This window comes from Aricia agestis, chromosome 5 (genome assembly GCF_905147365.1).
Source record: "Aricia agestis chromosome 5, ilAriAges1.1, whole genome shotgun sequence".
Taxonomy (NCBI): Eukaryota; Metazoa; Arthropoda; class Insecta; order Lepidoptera; family Lycaenidae; genus Aricia; species Aricia agestis.
In genome coordinates this window covers 6159217-6169955 of record NC_056410.1, presented here as the reverse complement: position 1 = coordinate 6169955, position 10739 = coordinate 6159217, and the positions used below count along the sequence as shown (strand labels likewise).

Here is a 10739-nt window from a genome sequence, read left to right as displayed (position 1 = left end):
TTGCCTTGAGGTCACAAGATGGTCCAAAAGAAATAATTGTCTTGTATTTTCCGACTGAGGTTGTTTTGATGAAGACGGAAAACGGGTGTTTATTGTTCCGGTAAACATAATCTCACATACGAATTTTGCGTGTTTTTGTGTAAGTAAAGTACATATTAAGTATTTTCTTATATTTTGTACACATTTAAAGTGAATTACGTGTTTGGATAAAAATTCCTAACAAAATAGAATAGGTATAACTCCCTACATAATAAAATACCATAAAGTTAAAAGTAAAAGCAAGCGAGATGTCACTATCAGTAACACTGCATGGTAAAAAGAGACGTGTGATACACGACAGCAGCACTCTTTTTTGACGTCCAGTCGGCACGTGCCGCACGTTGACAATTTAATCTCATAGAAATCATGTTCAATCATGCTTGTGTAAGTGTATACGTACACATATTTTTACACACAGATAAAAAACCAATTTCGGTTTCGTTTGACAGCTCAAGATTGTTGCTCTATTCCGCTAGGTATATTAACTTTATGTAAAATAATTACATCGTGTTACAGATGTTATAGTTCTACAATATTTTGTGGGTACAAAACACTGTAGAGCCATCATGTATCATCATCATATATCACATGAGGACAATATCTACACTAATATTACAAATTCGAAAGTGTGTCTGTCTTTTACCTCTTCACGCCCAAACCGCAGAACCGATTTTAATATTTGGTATGGAGATACTTACTTGGAGTCCCGGGAAAAGACATAGGATACTTTTAATAGTGGAAAAATTAACGGTTCTCGTGCAACAAAATGTTGGCGTAACGGCAGGCGTCTTATAGCTGTTGTTTATCAAATAAAATGTCTGCGCGTCTCCTTATTCATAATATAGCTATCATAATTCATAAAAATAGTTCAAAACCATTTAAAAGCGTTATATAGCGAAGTTTGATATCGCATATCAAAGATTAGCTCAGTCGCAGAGAGTACCTTTTAGACGCAATAAACGGAATAGAGATGATGGAGCGGAGTGTCGCGAGACCGGCCCGCGTATGAATACAAACGGCGTATTACTGGATACACCCGAGCGCTGGAACGGGAGTGGCGTGGAGTCGAAACTTTATCATTCTTTGTTATAATTATTTAATTTATAACATACAAACTTGAAACTGTTATTGCTGTTGAGTAGACTAAGGGTTGATTCAGACCGCAACATGACGCGTAGATGCATTTCTAAATTTATATGACATTTGACAGATTCGCAAGACGTCTCACGGAATTGAAATCTGTCAAATCCATACAAATTTATGCCGCGCCGCGCCTCGCCTCGCCTCGTCGCGTTGCGGTCTGAATTGACCCTAAGCCTTTTAGTCAAATGCATTTGAAATTTCAACAACGAATGTATGAGATCTGATATAACATAGTGCTTGCCTGGTGTCAATTCGCATTTTTTTACACTTTGCTGTTTACATTTACCCAATGCCACTTTAAATGCCATAGATTATTATACAATTAAATTTGTAAGTCTTGAGTCATACCGGTTAAGGATTATTAGCCTATTGAGAAGGTACTACACAATATAAAGAATACATTGCCTTAAAATGTTTATGGTAACGTTAAAATTAAAAATAATGTGTTCCCCTCTACAGATTCTCTGTCCATCTTAAGTTTAATACAGCATACCGCATCGATGCAATGACAGGGCAGGACGAGGCGGTGCTGGAGCACTTGCGAATATTTGCCTCTTTTGATTTATCGTTCACTAATTCCCCCACGCTGGGACTCGTGGGGTAAAGTTACCGTGGTCAGCCGAGGGGTATGATATGTAGAGATTTTTGTCACTTGTCATAATTTAAAATATGAGAAGATGGGGTAGCAGACGAAGGGTACTTTGTAAAACAATAAACAGACCTTTACATACAAAAAAAAACCTGTACAGTAAATAATAAACCTGCTGAACATTATACCTATGCGGAAAGGTGAAGAAACCTGTATATCTTATCATCTTTATCTATGTCCTAGACTCTAGAGTTTCAATTCCAGCAATCATTGAACATGATCACCTATAAAAACGCACGGCTTAGTTTGGCACAAATAAAAATGTATCCACTAGTTACGTTTATTGCGGCTTTTAAGGTGGATGAAAATAAAATGGATTTATGAGGATTATGGCCGGAATGGCCTTCGGGGGGGTTGGAGGGGGTTAGCTAATCCCTAAGAACGAGTCGCGCGGAATTGAATTGGTACATGTAAATTCGTGTGAGTAAATATACTGAACCCTTATTTAAAACGGCCATTTGTCGGATCAGTACCTTCCGTGGAGTTTTATCGGTGCTTTTTTATTGGATATTTGTCGTCATTTTCTGGAAATCCCCGCGGAGAATCAATGCGAGCGAAGCTGTAGCGAGTCGTAGCAGGCTACGAAGGTGCTACGAGGCGCTACGTAAATCGTAGAGCCTTCGTAGCACGTTAATTGTAAATCCTTACTAATATTATAAATGTGAAAGCGTGGATGTTTGTTACACTTTCACGCAAAAACTACTTGAGGAATCATCTTGAAACTTTGTAAACATACTCTTGGAGGTATCAGAAGTAACATAGGATACTTTTTATTTTAGAAAGATATTTTTATGAAAAAAAAATTGACGTGGACGTGGACGAAGTCGCGGGCAACAGCTAGATTTATATAAAAAAAATATATATAATATTATAATTTATTTATTTACTTATTAAAATATAATTTATATTTTAATTTGTAATGAATTTATTTTATTAATTTACCTTGCACCCTCGCAACCTTTTAAACAATTCGTTAGAGCTCGCACGTGGCATATTGGCACGCATTGCTTCTCAGTGCGTTCCACGAGTAACATTAAACGTGACATTGTGATTTGAATGCGGATCATAAAAATGTTTAAAACGGTCATGAATTGAACGTTAGCAGTATAAATAATATTGAATACATTTATGAAAGGCGAATAGGCGAGTTAATGCGTCGCACTGCGAACACATTACACGCCGAACGACCAAGATACAGGCGCAATATTTACTGCTAGGATGACCACGGTTTATGGAAATGGTAGGGAAAATCTCCTAGTGGTGTGAATGCAGGATACGTGCAAAATAAATTTTTGACATTTTTCTCTGTCATCGACGTTTTAATAAGTATGCTATAATACAAAGTTTACAATTATTGATGAATAATATTTTAATTAAAAAAAAAACAGACAGCAATGTGCACTGTGGACACATAAGAATTATCCGTTGTAAAATAAACTGTATTTGAGCACAAATAGCGATGACGATGACATTCAAATTAATTTAAAAAAATTAATGGATTCCTACCGTCAATGTTCATCTTTATAAGTTTATTTGAAGCCATACTGAAGTGACTGAATAAGTAATAGCCACCGGCCACCTCGAAGAGTTTTGTCCGCTGTAGTCACTTATTTATGGTGGCACTACTCACCGCGCGTTTGCACTACGTCGCGATTTCGCATTTTTATCGACAATTATCATTTTACATTTCTTCCTGTATTGCTGTACTTTGTTGACACGTATAAACTTCAATTGCTCAAACATTACTTTATATGTACAATTTTCCCCTGTTTTTCTTTGTATTGGCACCATACGAGGAATTTTATGGCGCTAAAAATAAAATAAATTGTATAAGAACGTACATTGCCTGCCTGGATTCTTAATGCCTTATATTTATAATAGTATCTAACAATAATACATAATTTTCAATATAATATTAATGTTAAATTAAGATTATTTAGCATTAATATTGTTCATTCAATTTCATAAAGTTCATAAAGCTCTCAATTTCATAATAATTTATCAATCAAATATTTTATATATTTCACGACCCAATTTTTCTATCAACCGTTAATGAGTCATAATTATGCCAACTTAGGTCGTAATCCAAAACCAATCCAATTTTCTTTATGGTCGATCAAAATTAGTCAGGAGTATAAAACTTGTAACGCCGCTTCCACACTAACCCCGAGCAACAAAGTTTTATATGCATTTAATATTCAATTAGTTGTAATTGAGATGAGCCGCGATAGGCAGATTAATGACCTTCATTACGGTAATGGACGCCGTTATGGACTCTAACTTTTTTACAGTTGGTGTAGAACCGCCTTTACGCCGAATTAGTTAAGTTTATGTTGAGTGATCTTGATACTAGCAATTAGGCATCGTTTCTATCGAAAATTTTCATAATATAAGATATTATATTATGTTACTACAACGAATGCCCGCAAGATTTTGGACGAAATAGAAGTCGACACAAGGGCCGTTTTTTGTTGGGATAAATCGTATTTGAAATCCTAGATCATTTACCCCTAGTTAAGATAACGCGTTGCTGATTAGTGTTATGGCGCTTACAATTAGAATATTTTAATATTATGTACAAATGTAATTTTATATTATTTAATTTCTCATTTACTATCGCTATAATCGAATGAAAGTTTTGCTGACTCCCAAAAATTGCTGTTACCTGCAAAAACACAAACAAAAAACAAACTATTGAAAAATCTAAAACTGCCAATAACTTCAACATTTTGTTGGAACATTTTGAAACCCCAACATGGTATTATATTTAGCACAAAGCACCGGTGCCGTCCATCAAACTGAGCTTAAAGCTAACTCGAGAGTGGTTCGCCAGTGTTTGCTAACTGGATCATAATATAGCAATCGATACGTGGACCAAACTATAAGTAAAGCCGGCGGGATTGACAGTGGATGATATGATATTATAGCAATAAAGCTTTTATAATAACTTTCACATAATGTTATCAAAATATCATGAATTAGAATAACACCTAAAAGATAAAATTTATTTGTAGTTTACAATTTTATAAAACACTACCTATATTATATTACACATAATATCATAAAGTAATGCAAAATGCATTGGTACAGCTCATAATACCTACGTACAGTTTTTGTAATAAAAAAAATTACCTTGTAAGCGACTTCAAATATCTACAATAATAATATGCTAAAATGAATTAAAATCATATCAGATTTAGAGCTGATTAAAGCCTGATAATATATAGAGAAGTCACTTTTACACATAAAGTACCTATAAATATCAAAGATATATAATATGCATTTGGGATACTTTTCTGAAACTATCAACTTTTGATGTAGCGCCGCCTTTACATAACAGAGTTAGCTTGTGAATGTGGGATCCGGCGATCGAATTATCAACAGGGTTTAGATGTCGATCGCCATGTTTATATTTTACTAACGAAGCTAGCTCGTGCTATTCTAAAGCTAACGTTGGGCTACCAGGTTTTCGTACTCAGGAAAAGCGCCTGCATTCGTCTCTTATAAAAATACAATTGCAGCGAAACAAGAAACAAAACACCGGGAACAAAGCGCGGTTCCGCCGCGGTATCTCGGGCACAGATAATGACGTTCTGAATGGCACTCAACTCATTACGTGCTGATATCTTTCCTTAGGAAACCTTCCTGCAAGATGCAACCTTTGGGTTTAAATCACTGGCGCTATGCGTTCCAATTTTATCCCTAGCCGGTTCTTACAAAGTTCAATTTCGATTGGAATTTCTTATTAAATACTTAATGAGCGTACAAGAGCGATCTCAGTTTTGAAATGTCGTAAGTCGATGTCGGTAAAAGTCTTTAAGATGATGGTCTTAAGGTTGGGATAGCCGTGATCGGAGCATAAGTAAGTGGGAGCATTGTTTGAGGGATTGTACAAGTGTAATTAGTCATTAGTGACAGTGTAGTGGGCAGGAAGAGGCTGCGATTGATAGGATGTGCCGGTGGCGTGCGATTGGCTCGTACAAGTGGTTACTAGCGAGTGTGGTCGAAGAAATTATGTAGTTTGCAGTTTAATATGCCAGGTATTTCTGGAAATTGCAATCCTCACATTTCTTGAAGAAATGCGACGATCGAAACTTAACAATACGAGTGCAATATAAGTCGAATTTTCATAGACAGACATTACAATATAGCAGACGTATATTTTGAACTAACTATTATAAACCCCTAGAATATTATAATTTCCCTAATATTTTAGGCGACAAGATGTTGCCCAAATTACGTATTTAAACTAATTGTTTAGCATGTACTTTGAAAATGGTATCACGTGCTGATGCGAAAAACTCCGTATTTTCCGCGTGAAAATATTTCCGAGATTATTAGCCCTACCTACACTCTTGCAATTTTCTTAAGAGCTCCGTTTTTTACGGATTTTATTGTTCCCTCAATATGCTGTGTCACGTAGGCTATTTTTTCGCGTGACGTAATCCGGAGATAAGCTGTATTGATATCGTGTCCGTCACTTCCTACACCGCGGGGGTCAGTGCCGCCGCCCGCTGCTTCTGTCATATGGAAATATATTGGAGACTCGCTGATTATTTTCTGCCTGAGACGCGAAAATAATTCTGTATATTGAGCTATTTTAACGCGATCTTCAATGAATTATAAGGAAGAGAACGGAGGCTTCGAAGGCCGCGCGATTATTGTTCTAAAATTGTTGTCCATTAATGTAGAATAAGGTTACTACAATGACATATCATTGTAGAAACCTTAATAGGTATGGTATGGTAGCTATCAACTACATTATAGTGCAATGGTTGTTTTGGTCGTGGGTCGCGGTCGCGTGCTGCATGCCCCAATAACAAGAACACTACCTTTACAAGTGAATGGAATGTAGGTGTTTAATTAATTATTATTATTGTTAGTTCACGTCACACACAACAATTTTCAACGATTGTTTGCTGCTGCAACTTACATTATTCATTTATCAGATTAGGTCTTTTTCAATCCTTAATATTCACAGCGAAAATGTATAACTCGCGCGTCTATTTTCGTTAATAGCGATATCTCGTAATAGAACGTGACAGGTTTTATGGAGTGTGGTATAAATCAGAGCGCAAGGTGTGGGCATTAGGTAAATACGTAAATAACTGTACAAGTAACAAAACTTGAGTCTCCGGCGAGCCGTTTCTTAGTGAGCGCTAACTCAATTATACGCGACAGATCCGCCCCGCGATAAATGTGTTTTACGAACTATTGCGCGTAAGCCACAGGCACCAGCGAGAGCGGTAACGCACGCGGTAGCGGCAAATATCATCTACTAGATGACACCCGAGTGGGAACCTCCATTTTCCGGAATAATAAAGTATCATATTGTGTCCTTTCCCGGGACTCAAAGTATCTCCGGCTTGGGCGTGAAGAGGTAACAGTCAGACACACTTTCGCATTTATAATATTAGTATAGATATTCTTACTTTACGTAACACTACCTTGCATTAGTGTTACGTAAAGTAAGAATATGTAACCTATCAAAAAGGATACTTACTACCCTTTTAACACATATTTTACTCACCACTGTCTTGTGCGCTTCAACCATAAAGTTAATATACCTAGCGGAATAGAGCAACAATCTCGAGCTGTCAAACGAAACCGAAATTGGTTTCATCTGTGTGTAAAAATATGTGTACGTATACACTTACACAAGCATGATTGAACATGATTTCTATGAGATTAAATTGTCAAAGTGCGGCACGTGCCGACTGGACGTCGAAAAGAGAATGCTGCTGTCATGCATCACACGTCTCTTTTTACCACGCAGTGTTACTGATAGTGACATCTCTCTTGCTCAGGCCTTTGTTTCTCTATTCCGCTAGGTATATTAACTTTATGCTTCAACCACGCTAGGAGCTCTCGCCTGTGACTCGGCGCGACACCGCAGCGGGTATGCGGTTAGCATAACTCATACCCTCGCACCTCGCAGTCGGTTAAGTTGTAAACTTTGATATATTACCTTGTTTCTACTTCACCTGAAATGGGTCCGGGACGCATTGATTATAATAAGTTTCGACGCCGACCGGAGTGTTTACGCCTCCGGGATATTAACGCGTATAAATGTCCCTTAAATATCACTTCGCAGAACTAGGAATTAGGATATAGGGTATCCAAGATTCGCGGAGTTATTTCAGTATACACTATACCGATTCTGCTATTTGTCTCGGCATAATGAGCTCCCTAGGCGGTAATTCACCATGACATGTTTTTTCGGCCGATCGCAAAACAATCATGCGTGCATGACAGCACGTAACGCATGCAATGCTGAATTACCGTCTCGGGAGCGCTTAAATAAATAATTATTTAACGTCAAGTGTCATAAAAAAATCGTCTGACGTATATTATGAGAACAGAATTTTGCCGTTTGATAAATCGAAGATACATCATTGTTGGATTAAAATAAAATAAAGACAATTTAAAATAAATGAAGAATTTTAAGATAATGGCCACAAAAAACAAAACTTGAAATGACCAAAATAAACATTTCTTTGTTGCGCTTTAAATAATTACTATACAGTACAACAACAAGCCTTTGTTTTTAATGAACTTATTTACTCAAAACGAAGGACGTCCAAAGCTATTTTTTTCTAAACCTGCGTCAGTAAATTTTTATCAACGTGTCGCAAAATATTATAAAATATACCGTCATAAAATCATTACGATAAGGCGATATTATCTATGGTAAATAAAAACCATTTCAAATCGATAACAAGACGTATTAACACTAATGACTTACCTACTGTACCGATTTTAGTTGATTCTATATAATACTAGCTGCCCCGGCAAACGTTTCTTTGCCATATAAAGTATTTCGCCCATATTATTTCATTGAAGTGACTAAATAAGTATGTCAACATGGCTACGTCCATCGCTATCCCGTCGCACAAACAATGGTCGTCGCCAGTCTCGAGTTGTAATAATTTACTGTTATTTATTCAACAAATGCACTTATCAATATAATAAGTACCCAGTAGCCGACTCTCAGACCCACTGAATATGCATATAAAATTTGGTTAAAATCAGTAAAGCCGTTTCGGAGGAGTACGCGGCCTAACATTGTGACACGAGAATTTTATATATAAGATGAAATGTTTTTAATTATATTTAAATTAATTATATAATTTGAAGGTTTTTCGTCTAGCAATTGCTCGCTTATATTTAATTTAACAATATAAGTTTCCATTTCTTTTAGAGTAGACTGTAGAGTATACCTGGGAGAGCCATGCTTCGGCACGAATGGGCCGGCTCGACCGGATAAATACCACGTTCTCACAGAAAACCGGCGTGAAACAGCTCTTGCGCTGTGTTTCGCCGAGTGAGTGAGTTTACCGGAGGCCCAATCCCCTAACCCCTACCCTATTCCCTTCCCTTCCCTTCCCTACCCTCCCCTATTACCCTATTCCCTCTTAAAAGGCCGGCAACGCACTTGCAGCTCTTCTGATGCTGCGAGTGTCCATGGGCGACGGAAGTTGCTTTCCATCAGGTGACCTGTTTGCTCGTTTGCCCCCTTATTTCATTAAAAAAAAAATTAGTATAGTATGCAGGTAGGCATGACTTATTAGGTACTTAGGTACATAGTTGGGCTTGAAGTAGGTTTAAAATTAACTCATTATTTAGTCTTAGCTAGTCTTCTTCATGAATAATAAAGTATTTAGATAAGTAACTTATCTAAATAATTTATTATTCATTAATATATTAACAGTAAATCATATTAATATTGATTAACTGTTAATCAATATTAATATTATACCTGTTGACGTGATAATAACTTTCGATACAGTTATGTATAGTTTCCGTGGTGTAGCGGTTATCACATCTGCCTAACACGCAGAAGGCCCCCGGTTCGATCCCGGGCGGAAACAGACTTTTATTTTTGCTACTATTCTACTGATATTGAATAAGTACTGAAATTAGGTATTGAATTTTCAAATTCTTGTTTGTATACAGTGCACCTGAAATCTTTAGGAGTTAATCCGAGACATTTCATGATGACTGAACTTTAATTAGGGAGGGTTACACAAATAACGTATGGTACTTTTGTCAAATCTTTATCTAACCAAAGTTAAGTAATTAATTTTTGTCTCTGAGTACGGCAGTTAGTCTTTACACTTGAATACCGAAGTGTTTATTAAATTTAAACAAACAATTACTATTTAAAATGCTGAAATCTTGAGTCTATTAAAAAGCTTAGAATTACCAACTACCTTCTGAAACGGCATCTGAATGAACACTTATTTCCATTCCTATTGGCGATGCCGCAAAATTAAAAATAAACTGTGTAGAAAATATACGTTATGGCATTGATATTTAACGTATCTAGATGCTACGATTATATTTTTTCTAAGGTACTGTTAACTTTTAGGTCACTTCAATAATAATGAGGTACCTGCTTTATCTCAAATCTAAATATATTGTTTTTTTTATGAAATAAGGGTGCAAACGAGCAAACGGGTCACCTGATGGAAAGTAACTTCCGTCGCCCATGGACACTTGCAGCATCAGACGAGCTGCAGGTGCGTTGCCGGCCTTTTATGAGGGAATAGGGTAATAGGGAAGGGTAGGGATTGGGAAAGGAATAGGGGAGGGTAGGGAAGGAAATAGGGTAGGGGATTGGGCCTCCGGTAAACTCACTCACTCAGCGAAACACCGCGCAAGCACTGTTTCACGCCTGTTTTCTGTTAGAACGTGGTATTTCTCCGGTTGAGCCGGCCGGTGCCGAAGCATGGCTCTCCCACGTCTAAAATTATAAATGTCAATAAATTATATTTTGTATATTTTATTGTAAGTATTTGTATCTTTTCTGTCTGTCAATTGAATTATTTAGGAAGATTTATCTATGAGAATTGCCAGAATAGTTTTGTGCATATTTTTAGTTTGCCATATGTCCATGTGCGTTTCT

General features: G+C 36.7%; 1 non-coding gene across 1 annotated transcript; it reads left to right on the top strand.

Moving 5' to 3' along the window:
- Positions 1 to 9629: 9629 nt before the first annotated feature.
- Trnav-aac lies at positions 9630 to 9702 on the top strand. The gene has a single exon. It is a non-coding gene; the product is annotated as a tRNA-Val (tRNA).
- The last annotated feature ends 1037 nt before the right edge of the window (positions 9703 to 10739 follow it).